The sequence below is a fragment of the Budorcas taxicolor genome, chromosome 15 (genome assembly GCF_023091745.1).
Source record: "Budorcas taxicolor isolate Tak-1 chromosome 15, Takin1.1, whole genome shotgun sequence".
NCBI lineage: Eukaryota > Metazoa > Chordata > Mammalia > Artiodactyla > Bovidae > Budorcas > Budorcas taxicolor.
The window spans coordinates 56,550,988-56,571,634 of NC_068924.1; positions in this window are offsets into that span (position 1 = coordinate 56,550,988).

Consider the following 20,647-nt stretch of genomic DNA (forward strand, 5'->3'; position numbering starts at 1 on the left):
CACAGGCAGGGAGGTGGGACTCTAAAATAATGCTTCACATTCCTGAGCTACTCACACATTCAGAGGAGGGTCGTCCCTCCTGCCTTCTGATTTGCCCACCCACATGTTTGAGGTCACAGACTACTGTTTTAATTTCATCCCACCTGGAGTCATACACCTTGATCTTTAACTTACAGGGAACTATTTTTATTTTGCAGACTCATGTAACATTTCATCTGCAATTAATAGAGGACCCAACTTAAAGTGGCTTAAATGTAAAAAAAAAAAAAGTGTTAAGTAAAGAGAGAGAGGGAGGCATGTGGTCACAGGGTTGGTTAACTCAGGGGCTCAAAGTCACTAGCTTCCCTCTGTCTTTCTCATCTGTCATTTTTAGAGGGTAAGCTTTATCTTTAAAGTCATAGGATGATGGTCACAAGAGGAGTACCACAGTCCCAGGCTTTACATTCATTTTTATTTTTAAACAGCAAAAATATTTTGTATTGAGGTATAGCCAATTCCAAGCTTTATATTCTTAAACAGATGCACCCAAAAGCAGAAGGTTTTGCTTTCATTTTTTTAAATCAGAGAAAAAAGACTTTTCACAAGTCCTCTGGTAGACACTTTTGCCTCCTTTCCTTTCTGGTCAAATTGCATCTTGCCTTTTGGTCAAAGGAGTCAACAGGAATGGGATTACTACCACCCGCTTAGGCTAATAATAAAGACTCATTCCCTGAAGCTCAGCAAGACAACTCTGTCCAGGAGGAATACCCCCAAACTAAATCAGGCAAGTTTGGCCTTGGAGTATAAAATGAAACAGGGCAAAGGCTAATAGAGTTTTGCCGAGAGAACACACTGGTCATAGCAAACACCCTCCTCCAACAACACAAGAGATGACTCTACACGTGGACATCTCCAGATGGTCAATACTGAAATCAGATTGATTGTATTCTTTGCAGCTGAAGATAGAGATGTTGAGTTTGAGCAAGCTCCAGGAGTTGGTGATGGACTGGGAAGCCTGGCGTGCTGCAGTCCACGGGGTCACAAAGAGTCAGACATGACAGAGTGACTGAACTGAACTGACACAGCTTAAACAAGATGTGGAACTGACTGTGGCTCAGATCATGAGACCTTATTGCAAAATTCAGATGTAAATTGGAGAGAGTAGGGAAAACTAGGCCATTCAACTAGGTATGACCGAAATCAAACCCCTTATGATTATACTGTGGAGGTGATGAATAGATTCAAGGGGTTAGATGTGGTAGACAGAGTGCCTGAAGAACTATGGACGGAGGTTCATAATATTGTACAGGAGCAGTGACCAAAACCATCCCTAAGAAAAAGAAATGCAAGGCAAAGTGGTTGTCTAAAGAGGGTTTGCACATAGTTGAGGAAAGAAGAGAAGTAATAAGCAAGGGAGATTGAGAAAGATATATCCAACTGAATGCAGAGTTCCAGAGAAGAGCAAGGAGAGATAAGAAGGCTTTCTTCAATGAATAGTGCAAAGAAGTAGAGAAAAACAATAGAATGAGAAAGACTAGATATCTCTTCAAGAAAACTGGAGACATCAAGGGAACATTTCATGCAAGGATGGGCACGGTAAAGGACAGAAATGGCAAGGACCTAACAGAAGAAGAAGCGATTAAGAAGATGTGGTAAGAATACACACAGCTATACAAAAAAGGTCTTAATGACCAGATAACCATGATGGTGTGGTCATTCACCTAGAGCCAGACATCCTGCAGTGTGAAGACAAATGGGCCTTAGGAAGCATTACTACGAACAAAGCTATGGAGATGATGGAATTCCAGCTGAGCCATTTCAGATCCTGAAAGATGCTGCTAAAGTGATGCAGCAATATGTGGCACATTTGGAAAATTCAGCAGTGGCCACAAGATTGGAAAAGGTCAGTTTTCATTCAAATTCCAAAGAAAGACAGTGCCAAAGAATGTTCAAACTATTGCACATTTGCACTCATTTCACATGCTAGCAAGATAATATTCAAAATCCTTCAATCTAGACATCAGCTATACATGAACAGAGAACTTCCAGATGTATAAGCTGGACTTAGAAAAGGCAGAGGAACCAGAGATCAAATTGCCAACATCCATTGGATCATAGGGAAAGCAAGGGAATTCCAGAAATACATCTACTTCTGCTTCATTGACAACGTGAAAACCTTTCATTGTGTGGATCATGATAAACTATGGAAAATTCTTAAAGAGATGGAATACCAGACCACTTTACCTGTCTCCTGAGAAAGCTGTATGCAGGACAAGAAGCAACAGAACCAGACATGGAACAACTGACTGGTTCCAAATTGGGAAAGGAATACGTCAAGGTTGTATATTGTCACCCTGTTTATTTAACTTCTATGCAGAGTGCATCATGTGAAATGCCAGGCTGGATGAAGCACAAGCTGGAATAAAGATTGCTGGGAGAAATACCAACAACCCCAGATATGCAGATGGCAGAAAGTGAAGAGGAACTAAGGAGTCTCTTGAGAGCCAGCTTAATACTCAACATTCAAAAAACTAAGATCATGGCATATAGATGGGGAAAACTGGAAACAGTGGCAGAGTTTATTTTCTTAGGCTCCAAAATCACTGCAGATGGTGACTGCATCATGAAATTAAAAGACCCTTGCTCCTTGGAAGCAAAATTATGACAAACCTAGACAGCATATTACAAAGTAGACACATCACTTGGCCGAAAAATGTCCATAGAGTCAAAGCTATGATTTTTCCAACTTCCCTGGTGACTCAGACAGTAAAAGCATCTGCCTACAAGGAGGGAGACCCGTGTTTGATCCCTAGATCGAGAAGATCCCCTGAAGAAGGAAATGGCAACCCACTCCAGTACACTTGCCTGGAAAATCCCATGGACGGAAAAGCCTGGTAGGCTACAGTCCACGGGGTCACAAAGAGTCGGACATGACTGAGCGACTTCACTTTCTTTCTTTCCCTGCTTGGTTTTTCCAGTAGTCATGCGCAGATGTGAGAGTTGGACCACAAAGAAGGCTTAGCGCCAAAGAATTGATGCTTTTGAACTGTGGTGTTGGAGAAGACTCTTGAGAGTCCCTTGGAGTGCAAGGAGATCCAACCAGTCAGTCCTAAAGGAAATAAATCCTGAATATTCATTGGAAGGACTGATGCTGAAGCTCCAATACTTTACTTTGGCCATCTGATGCAAAGGGCCAACTCATTGAAAAAGACTGTGATGCTAGGAAAAATTGAAGGCAGGAGGAAAAGGGGTGACAGAGGATAAGATGGTTGGATGGTATCATGGATTCAATGGATATGAGTTTGAGCAAACTCTGGGAGATAGTGAAGGACAGGGAAGTCTGGCATGCTGCAGTCTATGGAATTGCAGAGTTGGACCCAAATTAGTGACAGAATAACAACAATAACAAGTCAGATGTGGAGACAAGGAATGGGAAGGGAGAAATGGCTGCTGGAGAGGTGACCAGCAGGGTCTTCTACAAGACCTGGGTACAAGACTGCTGTGCAGATTAAATGAGATATGTGAAAAACACTGTGCATGGTTTCTGGAAGAGAATAAGCTCACTGTTACTTTCTCCGCTCTTATTTTAATCCCATCCTCTGCTTACTATTCTCCAAGTTGGCTCACAGCTTTAATCCATATTCTCTGTGTTTAGAATGTCCCCTTCCTGGTGCAAAACTACTGTCTCACTCTGTTTTGGCTGTTATGATGGAGTACCATAGGCTGGGTGGTTTATAACAACAGAAATTTATTCCTCAGTTTTACAGCCTGGGAAGTTCAGATTGAGGTGCCGGGAGATGTGGTTTCCAATGAGGGACTGCTTCCTGGTTCACAGACAACTGTCTTCTTGCTGTGTCTCTGCTTGATAAAATAAAGAAGAAATCTCTCTGGGGCTCTTTTATAAGGGCACTAACCCCATCCTTGAGGGCTCCACCCTTAAGACTTCATCACCTCCCAAAGGCCTCACCTAGAAATACTATGACTTTTTGGATTAGATTTCAATGTGAATTTTGAGGGTGAACTATTCAGTCTATAGCAGCTACCAATACATCCTGGCACATCTCAGATGTGGATTACAATGAAGTCTTCCTTGAATTCTCAATCCTCCAAGGTGTATTTGTTTTTTGTTTTTTATTTGTAGGTTTGCTACCTTTTGCTTTGCATTTGTGTACTTTCTGAAATCTCCCCTAGAAGGTGAGCTCCCTGATGCTTAGACAAGGTCTCATTAATCTCTAAATCCTCTGTATAATCTCTCAGTTGGCACACCACATAATAGGTACTCAGGAAATATCTGTGCAGTTGAATTGAATGCATTTTGTTCAAAGCTGCTGTCCTGGCTTCACATTTCTTGAACTCTAACTCCAATATTGCCCAGAGCTTCTGGTGCGTTTTTCCTTGTTTTTAATTGTGGCACTCGTGGTAAAGAATCTGCCTGTCAATGCAGGAAACATGAGGCAAGAGAGATGTGGATTTCATCCCTGCATCGTGAAGATCCTCTGGAGGAGGGTGCGGCAACCCACTACAGTACTCTTGTCTAGAGAATCCCATGGACAGAGGAGCCTGGCAGACTACAGTTCATGGGGTTACAAAGAGTTGGACATGACTGGAGCAACTTAGCATACATCAAATAAAATTAATTATCACAACCAGTTTTAGGTATACCATTTAGTGGTACTAAATATAGTCACATTCATTTACAGAAATGTTTTATCTTCCCAAACTGAAACCCATTTCACAACTCCCCATTTCACCCTACCCCCTTCTATTTTCTGACAATCACCATTCTATTTCATGTCTGTATGAATTTATTCTAGATTCCTTATATATGTGGCATCATTTGATATTTATCTTTTTATGTCTGATTTATTCCATTTTGAGTAATAGCTTCAAGGTTTAGCCATGTTGTAACATGTGTCAGAATTTCACTCCTTTTTAAGACTAATATTAAGTATATATATGTATACACACACACACACACACACATCTTGTTTATCCATTCATCTGTTGATGGACATTTGGTTTGCTTCCACCTTTTGGTTATTATGAATAATGCTGCTATGAATGTTGGTATACAAGTATCTGCTCAAGTCCCTGCTTTGAATTCTTTTGGGTATAGACTCAGAAGGAGAATTTCTGGATCATATAATAATTCTATGTTTATTTTTTTGAGTAACTAAACTGTTTTAAAGAATGGTCAAACCACTGGCACATTCTCTTGACTTGTACCAGTGCCATAGCTCCCGGTTTGGGAGGATAATCATCTCTAGCCTCAAAAAGGAAATGGATGCAAACTAGTACAGCCACCATGGAGAACAGTGTGGCAATTCCTTAAAAAATTGGAAATTGAACTGCCTTATGACCCAGGAATCCTACTGCTGGGCATACACACCGAGGAAACCAGAATTGAAAGAGACACGTGTGCGCCAATGTTCATCGCGGCACTGTTTATAATAGCCAGGACATGGAAGCAACCTAGATGTCCATCAGCAGACGAATGGATAAAGTTGTGGTACATATACACAATGGAGTATTACTCAGCCATTAAAAAGAATGCATTTGAATCCGTTCTAATGAGGCGGGTGAAACTGGAGCCGATTATACAGAGTGAAGTAAGCCAGAAAGAAAAACACCAATACAGTATACTAACACATATATATGTAATTTAGAAAGATGGTAACAATAACCCTGTCTGCAAGACAGCAAAAGAGACACGGATGTATAGAACAGACTTTTGGACTCTGTGGGAGAGGGCGAGGGTGGGATGATTTGGGAGAATGGCATTGAAACATGTATACTATCATGTAAGAAATGAATCGCCAATCTAAGTTCAATACAGGATATAGGATGCTTGGGGCTGGTGCACTGAGATGACCCAGAGAGATGATACGGGGAGAGAGGTGGGAGGGGGGTTCAGGATTGGGAACTCATGTACACCTGTGGCGGATTCATGTCAATGTATGGCAAAACCAATACAGTATTGTAAAGTAAAATAAAATAAAAAATAAAAAAAAGGAAATGGATGAATCTGATTTGTAATCACAGATTGCCAGAAAAATTTGATTGGTCCTGGTGGGTCAGGTGCTCATCTTGGATGAAACTGGGATCAAGAGGCTCTGGGAAACTTATGTAAAAAAAGCATGTAGATAACTGTGGTCCTTGGAAAAAATGGGTTCATGTGGTTTCTGAAGATCACCAACAAGTGTTTATAACAAAAGTGTTTAACGCTCAGTTTGGCTTCTTGTAGTCATATTCCATTTTATTTTTTATTTAGTTTTAAAAATTATTATTGGAGTATAGTTGGTTTACAATGTTGTGTTAGTTTCTGCTGTACAGCAAAGTGAATCAGTTATACATATATATGTATCCACTCTTTTTTAGATTCTTTTCCCATATACTACTACTACTACTACTACTACTACTACTACTACTAAGTCGCTTCAGTCGTGTCTGACTCTGTGCGACCCCATAGACGGCAGCCCACTAGGCTCCGCCATCCCTGGCATTCTCCAGGCAAGAATATTGGTGTGGGTTGCCATTTCCTTCTCCAATGCATGAAAGTGAAAAGTCAAAGTGAAGTCGCTCAGTCGTATCCGACTCTTAGCGACCTCATGAACTGCAGCCCACCAGGCTCCTCCGTCCATGGGATTTTCCAGGCAAGAGTGCTGGAGTGGGGTGCCATTGCAGTCCTCATCAAAGTGAAACAGTAAAGACTCTGTCTGCAATGCAGGAGACCGGGGGGTCAATCCCTGGATTGGGATGATCCCCTGGAGTAGGAAATGGCAACCCACTCCAGTATGCTTACCTGGAGAGTCCATGGAAGAGGAGCTACAGTCCACGGAATCACAAAGAATCAGACATGACTGAGCAACGACGCACAGAGTACTGAGTAGAGTTCCCTGTGTTATACAGTAGGTCCTCATTAGTTATCCATTTTATTCACGGTAGTGTGTACATGTTAACCTCAATCTCCCAATCCCCATCCCCACTTTTTTTTTTCCGGTTTAACCATAAGTCTGTTTTCTGTGACTTTATTTCTGTTTTGTAAAAACAAATTCACAAAATTTACAAAGTTTGTAAAAAATAAGTTCATTTTTTATCATTTTTAAAGATTTCACATATAAACAATATCATATGACATTTGGTTTTCTCTGGTTTATTTCACTTAGTGTGACAATCTAAGTTCATCCCTGTTGCTGCAAAAGGCTTTATTTTGTTCTTTTTTATGGCTGAGTAATAATCCATTGCATATACATACCACATCCTCTTTATTCATTCCTCTGTAAATGGACATGTAGTCACATATTAAATCTGTGATTTCTTCTTGGCTATCCAAGGTGGGGTCTCCAATTCTCTAATCAGAAGTTCTGCCAAGAAATTAGATGAAAGGAAACCTTAGACCAAGTGTCCCCTCTCATGATTCTTCTCAGTCAAAATATTTCAAACAGGGACTCTCCTGGCAGTCCAGTGGTTAAGTCTCCATGCTTCCCCTCCAAGGCGTGCAAGTTCAATCCCTGGTCGGGGAACTAAGATCCTACCTGCTGCACTGTGCAGCCAAAAAAAGTGGGAAAGAAAAAATTTCATACTTTCCAGATGCCATTCTCCTTTGACAAGTGATCAGAGTCCATGCTGAGCAGGAGGACTGGCCCTTGGCAATGTTACAGACTGATGACTGATGACTTGTCATTATAACAACTTTGTAAATGTGTTTTGCCAGTGCTGAAGAGAAAAAAAAAAAACCCACAAAAGGAGAAGAAGAAGGAAAGGTCTTTAACATTTTGGCCACTGAAGTCTTGTCATCCATCAGAACCTGGAACTCTGCCACCCACCCACTTGGCCACCACTGGACCAGAAATGATGAACATAAGCCACTGTGGTTTTTCTAGTTTTTCAAAAATAGAAGAGAAGAGATTTGGCTAGAATGTGGCACGTCTGGGTTTCCAAATACATCTGCTTATACAGGGAAGTGAAGGACCCAGGGCATGCTATTGTAGATATCATTGCAGGGGCCCCCTAGATCTCAAGGTCTCAAGGTTATTGGTTTCCATAGAGAAGAGAAGATAATTTAGCTCAGCCTCATCACCTTTTCTGGTTATCAGCATAGTGGATTCTTAATCTTTAAAAACAAAATTTATAGAAATGAATGGCTTAGAAAATAATAATTCTCCAAAATCTTACTCCACAGATATAAGTAAAGGCATTCTTTTTTTCATATGATTGCTTTTGCCTAAATGGATTAATATAATAACACTGCAATTCTATTTTTCATAACAATATAACTTAGACATCTTTCCCTGTTAGTACCTGAAATTCTCATTTTTTTATTGGCTGTACAATTTTCCATTGTAGAGATGTATCATAATTTAATGTACTTACTCACTCCCCTATTTACAGCTATTCAGAGAATGAGGAAAATATTTAATATTCATATTTTTCCTCTCTCTCCTTGCTTCCCACACCTATAATATTTCACTGGGCAAAGGTGACTTTCAGATCAAAAGTCAGCTTCTGTCTGCTCTACTGGCTGGGTGATTGCTTTAAAATTAGCATCTCTTTTGGTTATTCATTGTGAAGCTCAATTACGTGGTTATTTATTCTCAACTTAAAGACATCACTCTTTATTTCTAAATTAAATGATAAGGAATGCTTACAACCCTACAGAAATCTCAGAGGGGTCTCAGAGCTATATAGGTCTAGGGAGAATCTGGCAACAGGGTCAGAGAGCTCTTTTGCAGTTTCTTCTGTTTTTCGATTTTTCCACCTCATTTGGTTTCCTTGGGAATTGGGCATGTGCGTGGCGTGTGTATGCAGGCACACACCGTGTATATAAAGTGAAGCCTCTCAGTCATGTCCAACTCTTTGAGATCACATGGACTGTAGCCTACAAGGCTTCTCTGTCCATGGGATTTTCCAGGCAAGAATACTGGAGTGGGTTGCCATTTCCTTCTCCAGGGGATCTTCCCAAGCCAAGGATTAAACCCAGGTCTCCTGCATTACAGGAAGATGCTTCACTGTCTGAGCCACCAGGTTAATTCCTAATTTGTGTATATTTGGTATACGCAAATATATGTCTGGGTATATATTGGGCTTCCCTGGTGGCTCAGATGAAGTTTGCCTGCAATGCTGGAGGCCTAGGTTCAATCCCTGGGTCAGGAAGATCCCCTGGAGAAGGAGACGGCAACCCACTCTGGTATTTTTGCCTGGAAAATTCCATGGATGGAGGAGCCTGGAGGGCTATAGTTCATGGGGTCGCAAAGAGTTGGACATGACTGAGCAACTACTTATGTCTGGGCAAAAAAGGCCTCAATAAGGATAGACTCCCCAGAGCAAAGCCCAGGGAGGCAGCCAGGCTGAATTTGGGGGTTACCAGGCAAGAGGTACAGTGACCCTAGTAAATTAGAGCAAATCTCAGGACAAAGCTTGGATGCCATTTCTATGGTTTTCATAAATTTGGAAAATTGATACCTTTCTTACTGTGATGATGCCTGGGGCATCTCTGATCAATCAAGTGTTTCTGAGCCCCTTTGTGATGAATATTGTGACTTCTGAGTAACATACTGTTGAACAAACCAGGATCTTGGAGAAATCTTTGGCAGTCTTTTATTATTCAGACCTTGCTTGAACCACAAATGTTGGAAAAGAGCTTTGGTTTAAGATAGATGCTGGTTGCTGGGGGGTGAGGTGAAGTTGGAAGGTGTGATTGGAGAGGGGTGGGTAAGGATTAAGGATGAACTCAAGGCATCTTGCTATTGCTTTCAAAATACTGTTGTCTGTAGTTACAGAAATGTTAGTCTGTGTTACTTAAGAAGGGCAGCTTTAAAGAAGTGTCTATTCTTCAAGTGCTAATTTAAGCACAGCGTGGTTTCCCAAGTATAAATACAGATTTAGTGTGTACTCTACCCTACTCGATATACAATCATGTAGCTGCAAAACCACCTTGTCCTCAGTGCAGGCAAGAGCCGTCATCCTTAAAGTTCTGATTTTCTTTGGAGACAGGGATGGTTTTCTAAAGACCAAAGAGAATATTATAACTATATGATAATAACCGTGGTTCTTTAAATAAACTGTCCTGTTAGTGCATAAAGCCCCCTCAGTCCATGATTTTCTGTATTCATCTCTAGAAAGCCCTGGTGGGTAGGCTTTGATTATCATCCCCTTTTTCACAGATAGAGAAAGTGAAGTCAGGAACAGAAAGCAGGAGCCAGGTATATGGTAATGAGAAACAGGGACTCTAGAGCCAGACAAAACTGGGTTTAAATTCAAGCTTCACCCTTTATAGTGATGTGCACTTGGGTAAATTATTTTCTCTGTCCTTTATAATGAGAGGAGAGTAATTTTTACTGTGTAGGGGTTGTTATGAGATGAAGTAAAATAAAGCATATTAAGCATTCAGTAAGTGCCTGGCAAGATCTCCTGGAGGAGAAAATGGCAACCCACTCCAGCATTCTGACCTGAAAAATCCCATGGACAGAGGAGCCTGGTGGGCTATAGTCCATAGTGTTGGTTGCAAAGAGTCAGACACGACTGAAGCAACTTAGCACGCACAGGTAGTGCTTTGCACCTAGGAAGCCCTTGGCAATTGTAGAAACTCTTTATAACATCTGCAAGGACATAAAGATGGTAAGTCACAAAACAGGACAAGTGGGGAACTTCCCTGGTGTTCTAGTGGCTGAGACTCTGTGCTTCCAATGCTGGGGGCTTAGTTTCCATCCCTGGTCTGGGAATTAGATCCCACATACCACAGCTAAGACCTGGCACAGCCAAATGAATAAAAAAAAAAAAAAAAAGATTTAAAAAACAGGACTAGTGTTTGAGTTGAATGTCTTTTTTACTACATCATATAGCAGGTTCAAAGGATCTCTTGGGGAAGTGAATTCTCTCCTGCTAGAACAATCTAGAATCACTCTGTGGTGGAAGTTGCACATTTAAAATGGACTGATCCTGCCAATGTGGGGCTATTTTTGGAAAGAAAGAATGCAAATTGAGTGAACGCATTCTGAGCCCCTACTGTGTGGCAAGCAGGCTTACTTTGCCATCTCATTTTATCAGCAGACACTTATTCATTACAAGGACCAGGAACAGGATAATTAGAAAGTAGACCCAGGGTCAGGTAGCTGGTAGGAGGCAGAGGGAACAAGACCCAGAGCTGTCCAATACCAAAGCCATCTTCCCATTGCTCTAATCTGGGGCCACCAAAGAGGCCCTTTCACTTTTTTAGGGGAGGCAGATTTGGGGCTGAGAAGGTGTGGGCTGTATTTGGTTTGCCTGCCTGCTCAAGACTCCTTCTTCAGTCTGATTCCCTGGACTATTTTGGGGTTGCCATATCATTTCAGTCCCCCCTCGGAGAACCCTGAAGAATGTGCAGAAGCAAAAAAGAAACCCAAGAAATCTATTACTGGCACTCGCCCTCAATTTGCTATTATGACGTCCATCCTGCAAAGCAGTGTTTATAGCCTTATAAGGTTCCCAGCATCGATTTAACTGTGTTATCTCCCAGTAGATGATACAGAATGCGATCTCAGTAGCAGACGGCAGAGAGAAGTGGGAAGCGTTTCTTGGCTGGGGAATGAGAGAGAAATGAAAAAGGGCCTACTATGCTGAGTCACTAAGGCAAAGCCGCTTACTATGGACCACATTCAGGCCTGAGCCAAGACGCAGGAGCGAGTCACATACTGGTTGGTGGGGCTGAGATGTTCCTCTTTGGGAACGCATCTTCTGAGAAGCTGCAGCCAGAAAAAAGGGGGAAAAACGCCAACATCCTGAACATTTTAAGTTCATCAGTTATATTTTTACACAGTTAAATCAAGCACAAAAACAGAAAAAAGAAAGTCATGTTTCCACCAGCTTTCTTCCAGCCTCCCCCAACATAGCCGGGTGGCTTAGCTCTCCTCCCCTCGTCATCACAATAATCCAGCAAGCATTCCTGAGTGCTGTTCACAGGCCAGGCACGGGCTCAGAGCAGCAAGCCTTATCTCACTGAATCCTTGCAAAAATTTCATAGGGTAGGTATGTTTATCATTCTCATTTCTGAAATGAGGAAACTGATGCTTGGAGGTGTTGAGTTGCTTGGTCACGTTCTGGAGCTGGGAAGTTTCGGAGCCAAAGTCAGACCTGAGAGATGGAAGCTTTCTGTGTTTCTACCTCATCATGGCTTAGAGCTAAAGGGTATGAGAAATTTTTCCATTCTGGGGTACCCAATCCAGCTTATTATCAGGATAAATTGGTACACTTAAAGCAAAACCAAAAGAAAGAAGGAAAGGAAGGAAGGAAGAAAGGAGGAAAAAAGAAGGAAGGAAGGAAGAGGAAAAAAAAATACGAAAAAGTCCTTGTAGATTCCTGGATTCACTCTGGAAGATTCAGAGGGTTTGTGTTGGATCTTGGAAAATTATATTTGAGTTCCCATGCCTACCCCCACCACCTCCCTTTCCCAGGTGATTCTAATGAAGACCCAAGTTGGAAGCCATGATTTCATCTATTTTATTCTTTCCAAAGCAGCAGCTTAAGATAATAGTGACTTGCCCATGGAAGTGTATCAAGTTGGTGGTACCCAAGACTCTGACTCCTGATCCGCTCTCCATATTACCATGTCCATCAATTGATTAATGAAGCAGTGATATATATGGTCAAGTCATTAATCCTGTGAATGAGACTGGATATGCTTCCAAGAGAGGGGGACAGTGAGATCTAGGATATAAACAAGGACTTCTTTCATTAGGGGAAGGCTCTTAGAAGATGATAGAACTATAGGCATCAGTGTTCAGTAAGCATGCCCGGCCTTTAGTCTTCAATAAGTAGGATTTGGAGAGTTAGGAAATCATGGGTCAAATCCGAGAGATTTTTCAGAAAAAGGGAGAAGAAAAGGAGCATGGACTTGGGAATGGGGATGCTCTGTCAAGACATGAGAACGTGAGGAGCCCACCAATCTGAGGAGTTTTAGATGAGGAAGTCCCAGGAGATGAGAATCACAGGAAGATGGAAGTCAGATTAAGAAAACTATGATTTGGGACTTCCCTGGTGGTCCAGTACCTAGGACTCTGCACTCCCAATGCAGGGGGTCCCTGGTTCGATCCCTGGTCCTGGAACTAGATCCCACATGCTGCAACGAAGACCTGGTTCAGCCAAATAAAAATAAATAAACAAATATTTAAAAAGCAGAGTATTATTTAAGTACACCATCTGTAATGAACATTTGCCACTTGTTTGAGGTCTAGAATCTGAAACTCCTTTCCATATTTTGGGGGATTGCCTCTATAAGTGTACAGAAGTAAAAGAGGCTAGATTTTTGCTCTCTTCATCTCTGGAAGCTGTTGCATAGAACATGGTGGGTGATGAGATACTGTAACCAGATTTACATCTAATCAGCTGACTCATTTTGAATTTACTTGGGTGATTGAAGTATGGTATCAAGGGTCCAGTGGTGGCAGCAGCTGTAGGGCAGAGGCTGTGTCCAGTGTCTAAGCAGACTGTCTCTGAGATGCGCCCATAGCTATGAGTGTGGCCACTCAGCCTCCCTACCTCTAGCCCCTTGCTCAAACCAGGCTCCCCAGACTTTCAGCTGAGCCTAGAAGTCACTCAAAGCCCAACCAACAAATTTCATTGCTTTCACTTAGCTAGTCAGTTTTAATCCTTTACAATCAAAATTCTTGACCCATGGCCTCCCACACTGAAGCTGACTGCATCCCTGCTGGAATTTCTCAACAGCTTTTTGTTTGACCTGTTCCAACCTTTTCTCTAACCACAATCCATGGAAGAGGATGATTTTGAATATTTCATCTTATTTAATATACATTCGTGAGGTCTATCACTCCCTTTTTTAAAGACATGGAAACCTGGGCTAGTAGAAATCAGTAGGAACACCTGGGTTCATCTCCACACTCTGATACTCAGCTCTGTGACTTGGGGAGAATCTTTTTATTTTTCTTCATGTGCTTATCTTTGAAAAGAAGGCAGTAACTACCCATCTTCTAGGTGTAATAAAATGTATCTTAATTTGTTATCATCCCTCAAAAATTCTCTTGTATTTTAATTCATTTTAAAAGCTGTATTTCAAAGGGATAAAAAAAATTAGAGCCTAACATTCCCCATCAATCCTAAATGACATCCAAGCCAAAATGCAAAAATGGGATAATTTTGAACAAAATTGGTTTTCAACTACATTTTGATTGCAGTCTGTCAATGATTGTTTTGTGTCCCTGATGGAATATTTTGTCTGAGTTATGGCTGTTTTATAGGAACACTGGGTTGAAGACATCTTTCCTGATGAAGATGAGCCAGTATTGTCTCCAATGGATTGATTTTTTTTCCCCTAAAATATATCTGGGAATGAAAATAAAACTTTCTCTTAATTGAAGACTCATGATACCTGAACCACAGGAAACAATAAATCCATTGTTTAGGACACATGTCAATGGTATTGGCTCTAAAAGCTCCCCATAGATGAGTACCAAGGGCAGAGAAGGAGTGTTGTTCTCTACCCTTGAAGCTGGGTGCGAGGAAATACTTTATTGGGCATGGAGGCCTTTTCTGGAGAAAGGATTCAGCCATATGTCTCGCTGGTCCTATGGTGCCTCTTTTCATTAAAACTGGTGACTCGGATGGTAAAGAATATGCCTGCAATGTGGGAGACCTGTGTTCAATCCCTGGGTTGGGAAGATCCGCTGGAGGAGGGGATGGCAACCCACGCCAGTATTCTTGCCTGGAGGATCCCCACTAACAGAGGAGCCTGGCGGGCTACTGCCCATGGGGTTGCAAAGAATCAGACACGACTGAGTGACTAAGAACAAGGGGACTGATATTAAACTCTCCTGAGAAAGAGGGGTAAATAAGTTCTTTCCCTTCTTTCCTCTATGTCCACAGCTGGAAACAACCAGATTTTCTGAGGTTAACAGTTTATGGGAAGCTCTTTTCGGCTATACCCCCACCCCTCTTCCTTTCCCATGTGCTTGGTATTGCAGATCCCTGTGAGGACCTTGCTATGAACCTCAAACTCAGTTTTTATCTGTGTCCATACTGGTCCTTACTTCCTTCTTCCTCCCCCAAACTCTCCAACTACCTCCTACCATGACATCTCAGAGGAAAAGATATCATTCTTCTCATCTAGGGTTGGCCTCTGCACATGGCATTGACCTTGTCTTTTCCTACACAATCTTCATCCTCTTTCTTCCTCCCTTTCCTAAATATTTAACATACCCCTTTACTTTGGCTTTATCCCCCTAAATAAGTGCACTGCAAGATTCTCCTTAAAAAATCCAACCCTCCACCCCTGCCCCGACCGTGTCTTCTCCTCTTCATATTATCCCTGTCTTTGTCATTACAGCTAAGCTACTAGAAAGAGTCGTCTCCGTTCCCCACTTCACTCCCTCACTTCATTTAGCTTCTTGTATCTTTCCCTCTGGCTCCTACTCCCATCCGCCTCTGAAATGCCTCTTGTCCAGTTTATAAATCACCAGGGCAGTGGACCCTTCAGTTCTTTTTGACCCAAAGATGGAAACATTTGACTGTGATGGATCTCTCTCTGCTCTTTGAAGCTTCCTTACTTTTTCATTTCCTTGACACTCCCCCTCGTTTTCCTCCAAATTGTATGGCATTTCCTTTTCAATATCCTTCACTGTCCTCTTTCCTTCTCCTAACCCTTTAAATATTGGTGCTGCCCAAATGTGACAAATGACAGCTACTCAGCAGTCATTGCCCCTACATTTCGTTTAACTCTTAGGCAGAGATCTACTGATTTTTAGGGAAGGTAGGCTCCCACCTCGGAGAAGGCAATGGCACCCCACTCCAGTACTCTTGCCTGGAAAATCCCATGGATGGAGGAGCCTGGTAGGCTGCAGTCCATGGGGTTGCTAAGAGTCAGACATGACTGAGCGACTTCACTTTCACTTTTCACTTTTCACTTTCATGCATTGGAGAAAGAAATGGCAACCCACTCCAGTGTTCTTGCCTGGAGAATCCCAGGGACGGGGGACCCTGGTGGGCTGCCGTCTCTGGGGTCCCACAGAGTCGGACACAACTGAAGCGACTTAGCAGCAGCAGCAGCAGGCTCCCACCTCAGATCTGGAGCATACATTCTGGTTACTTGAATATGAAAATTTTAATCTCAGTCAATGGTGCATAAGGACAAAACTGCTGGAGGACTTCTGAGAACTGTTTTTCCATATGAAAGACAGAATTTCATGAAGTGAAATCTTTTGTCCCTCCTTCATATTTCTGCCTTGAATGTAGTTTAGTGAAGTCTTGGAATTTAGGCTTTGGAAGCCACCTTGAGCCCATGAGGTCACAAGTATGAATATGGAAAGTCAATATGTAGAAAATGGCAGGGCAGAGAAAAGAAACAGCCTGGGTCCTTGATAACATTACTGAACTCAGACTAATATCAGAACTGCCCACCTCCATGATTCTTAATATGTAAAATTATTAGTAAGTTAAGCCACTGTTATTTGGATTTTTGGCTATTTGCACTCTAATACTGCAATCCTGGAACTGCAGAGCTTTGGTTTGTTTGGTTCTCTTTTCTTTGTATATGTTCTTTTTTAGAAAAACAGTCTTTTGACATCCTTGACTTTAACTATTCCCTGTACCCTTGTGTCTTTCTGTCTTAGCATATTTTGGCTGCTGTAACAAAAATACCATAAACTGGGTGGCTTAAACAGCAGACGTTTCTTTCTCATAGTTCGAGAAGCTAGGAAGGCCAAGACCAAGGCACCTGCATATTTACTGTCTAATGAGGATTTGCATTCTGTTTTAAAGATGGTTACCTTCTCACTGTGTTCTCACATGGCAGGAAAGAAGAGACAGAAAGCAAGCTCTCTGTGACTCTCCTAGTGGCATTAATCCCATTCATGAGGGTTCCACCCTCATAACCTCATCTAATCCTAATCACCTCCCAAAGGTCTCTCATCTATACCACTAAAAGCCAGGGTTTTGACATGAATTCTGGGGGAACACAAACATTCAGTCCATAACACTCCCAAATGTACACTCGCAGCCAGCTTCTGTATAAAGTAGTAATTGAGCATTTACTATGTATCTAGGTGCTTTACATATTTTTGTTAGTCTTCACGGTAATCCTGTGAGCACTATTTATTTATCACCATTTTAAAGATGAGGAAAGCAAACCTAAGAGTTAACAAACTTCTCCCAAATTCACAAAACTATTACAAATCAAAGCTATGATTTGAACTCCATTATTCTGATTCTAGAACCTGAGTTCTTAACCATTATATTCTGCTTCCCTCTGCCAGACAACTCAAAAAGGGTTTCTTTTTTTTATATAGAGGTTTAATCTGCTTCTTGAGCTTCCCTGATAGCTCAGTTGGTAGAGAATCCGCCTGCAATACAGGAGACCCTGGTTCAATTCCTGGGTCGGGATGATCTGCTGGAGAAAGGATAGGCTACCCACACCAGTATTCTTGGGCTTCCCTTGTGGCTCAGCTGGTAAAGAATCTGCCTGCAATGCAGGAGACCTGGGTTCGATCCCTAGGTTGGAAAGATCCCCTGCAGAAGAGAAAGGCTACCCACTCCAGTATTCTTGCCTAAAGAATTCCAAAGACTGTATAGTTTATGGGGTCACAAAGAGCTGGACACGACTGAGTGACTTTCAGTCTGCTTCCTATTTACTTCCCTTGGTTGGTCCTCATCTGCTAATTCATTATCTTTCCTCTGTCTTTTTCCTCTCACATCCTCAGATATTGGAAGAATCTCCCTTGTCCTTTTTTCACTTCTGCAGGGTAAAGTGTCCCCGTGACTAGAACAATTTCTCATGTAATAGGATTTTGTACCTCTTACCAACTTGGCCACGAGGCCATCATTCTTTAATCTAGACACATTCTTGTTTGATTGTGTCCCTCTTAAAAAGGGATAGTCCTCACTGACCTTATTATACACATATGCAGGCACTAATAGGATGACCTCATTCCAGAAATTTCAAATAACAACATTTAATAATTATTGACCATTTACCACGTGCCAAAGAATTTCATGTGCCCCGAAGCAAGTCAAATTTCCTGCCGAAGCAGCCTGAAGACAGAAAGGGAGTGTGCACCCCTAAGGAGCTAAGGGTGTAGGCCATGCAGCAGCTGTCTGTGTCTTGAAAATTCCTTCCCACTTCAAGCTTTAAACATGGCAGCAGATTTTTCTTTCTACTCAATAGCAGATCCCTCTTTGGCTTACTATAAAAATAGGTTGTAAACGATTTGCCATTGAGTAAAAGAGAAACACTGGGAACACGCCTTGTATTTATGCCATGGCCTCCCATACTCCCAAGCATACTGCCAAATACTCCTAGGAATTTGCCAGCCTAATCTGAGAAGTGTAACCATACATTATCTTTATTACTTACAACAACCAGTCAAGGGAAGCGTATTTTGGGACAGCTAAAGAAACAGTGGCTCCACTATAACTTGCCCAAGTTCTCCAAGACGGTAAGCTGAATCTGGCTTTGAACCTAGACCTGCCTAAGTCCTTTGCATATACTCTGGGCTACCTTCGGATAGTAGGTGTGAAGGCACATCTGAGTAATGGCATATGTGAATCTCCTGTATAGCAGATGAAGACTCTACTCCAGAACACTTTTAAGCCACCGTGATTCACAAACACAAGCATTCTTCTTTCATCAACTCAGACCAAGTTGGTGTGTAGCCCTGCTGGCTATTGTACCCACTGGAGCCTGTTCCTCAGGACCTGTTGCAAGGACTCTGGTTGGTGAGAAATTTAATTTTTTGACCCAAATGCTGGCCTTGATGTTTTTCTCTGCTACCTTTTATTCCTGCCACGTGTTCTAGCTAGTCTAGGTCATTTTGAATCCTCATTTGGTGAGCAAACATGCCTCCATATCTAGATGATAGAAACTGCTAGCTCAGTTTCTCCGGAGAGTTTTCTAGAGGACATCTTAGACTATGGAGCTAGTATTATTCTAGTTGAAAGTGAAAGTGTTAGTCGCTCAGTCATATCTGACTCTTTGTGACCCCTTGGACTGTAGCCCGCTAGGCTCCTCTGTCCATAGAATTCTCCAAGCAAGAATACTGGAGTGAGTAGCCATTCTCCTCTCCAGGGCATCTTCCCAACCCAGAGACTGAACTGATGTCTCCCGCACTGTAGGCATATTCTTTACCATCTGAGCTACCAGGGAAGTCCATTATTCTTACTGAAGCACCATTAAAAACAAATCTGTCTGTTTCAAAATTCAAAACTGCCTATTTCTAAGGAGGCTTTGAAATTCACTGCTTATTTTTCTCAAGATTGTGGATGAAGAAGTGTTCTTCTTGGTGGTTCTGAGAATGGATCAGAATAAAACTGGGATGTAAGATATTCAAAAGCAGAGACATTACTTTGCCAACAAAGGTCCGTCTAGTCAAGGCTATGGTTTTTCCTGTGATCATGTATGGATGTGAGAGTTGGACTGTGAAGAAGGCTGAGCGCCGAAGAATTGATGCTTTTGAACTTTGGTGTTGGGGAAGACTCTTGAGAGTCCCTTGGACTGCAAGGAGATCCAACCAGTCCATTCTGAAGGAGATCAACCCTGGGATTTCTTTGGAAGGAATGATGCTGAAGCTGAGGCTCCAGTACTTTGGCCACCTCATGAGAAGAGTTGACTCATTGGAAAAGATTCTGATGCTGGGAGGGATTGGGGGCAGGAGGAGAAGGGGACGACCGAGGATGAGATGGCTGGATGGCATCACGGACTCAATGGACGTGATTCTGGGTGAACTCCAGGAGATGGTGTTGGACAGGGAGGCCTGGCATGCTGCGATTCATGGGGTCGCAAAGAGTCGGACACGACTGAGCAACTGAACTGAACAGAACTGAACTGAAGATGCTAGGCAATGGGTGGAGCAAAAAAAGATTCCAAGCCCTGAAAGCTTGTCTGTACCTTCCTTGAAGCTCTGCAAAGAGAGACTCTCTTATGACAAAGGTGTGAGGAGGTGGCCCTTCTGTGTTCCTAGGAACCTCAGTGACCCTTCTCCTCTGGAACATCTTTCCTGGGCTGCTCCTGCTGTCTTCTTCACTTCTCTCTCACTGGTCCTTGCTTTATTACCAGCACAGTGCCTGGGTCCCTGCCTCTGTCTGGGGACTTCAGCTCCCATTCAACCATCAAAACCCAGAGCATGATGGATGTAGAACATGCCAGCTAGACACATTTATCTTAGATGCAGCTTCACTAGAGTTCACACTTACCTTTAAACAAATGGGAAAAGGGAGACCCAGAGACAAAAAAGTCATAGTCCAGAGAGAGGAGCAAATGACAGGACTGAAACTAGATGACAGGTTCTCTGCTGGTGACTAAACCAGCTAAATCAGCAAAACTGGGCTGTACTCTCCAGACCAGAGCAGGATTCCTGCTCCCTGCACTGACCCAGAAGCACTGATGGGGTCCATTAGCAGAGTGGGGAGAGGATAGGATGGATAAATACTTCTCTCCTTAGGGAGCATATATAGAAACCATGACATGGATGCCTCCACTTCTTGGGCTATGCAGTTTCCATAGCCCTGGGCACAGCCATGGCAGCTACCCTTGACAACCGAGGAAGCTGGGAACTGACTGGACCCTGCTGTTGGTAGTTAGATGTCTGTTCTTGTAGATCAGATGACAGAACAAGTCCAGGGCAATGCTAGAGGCCTGACCTTTCCACACTCCCAATGCCAGCTGCACAGAGCCTAGGTGGGCCCCTCACCA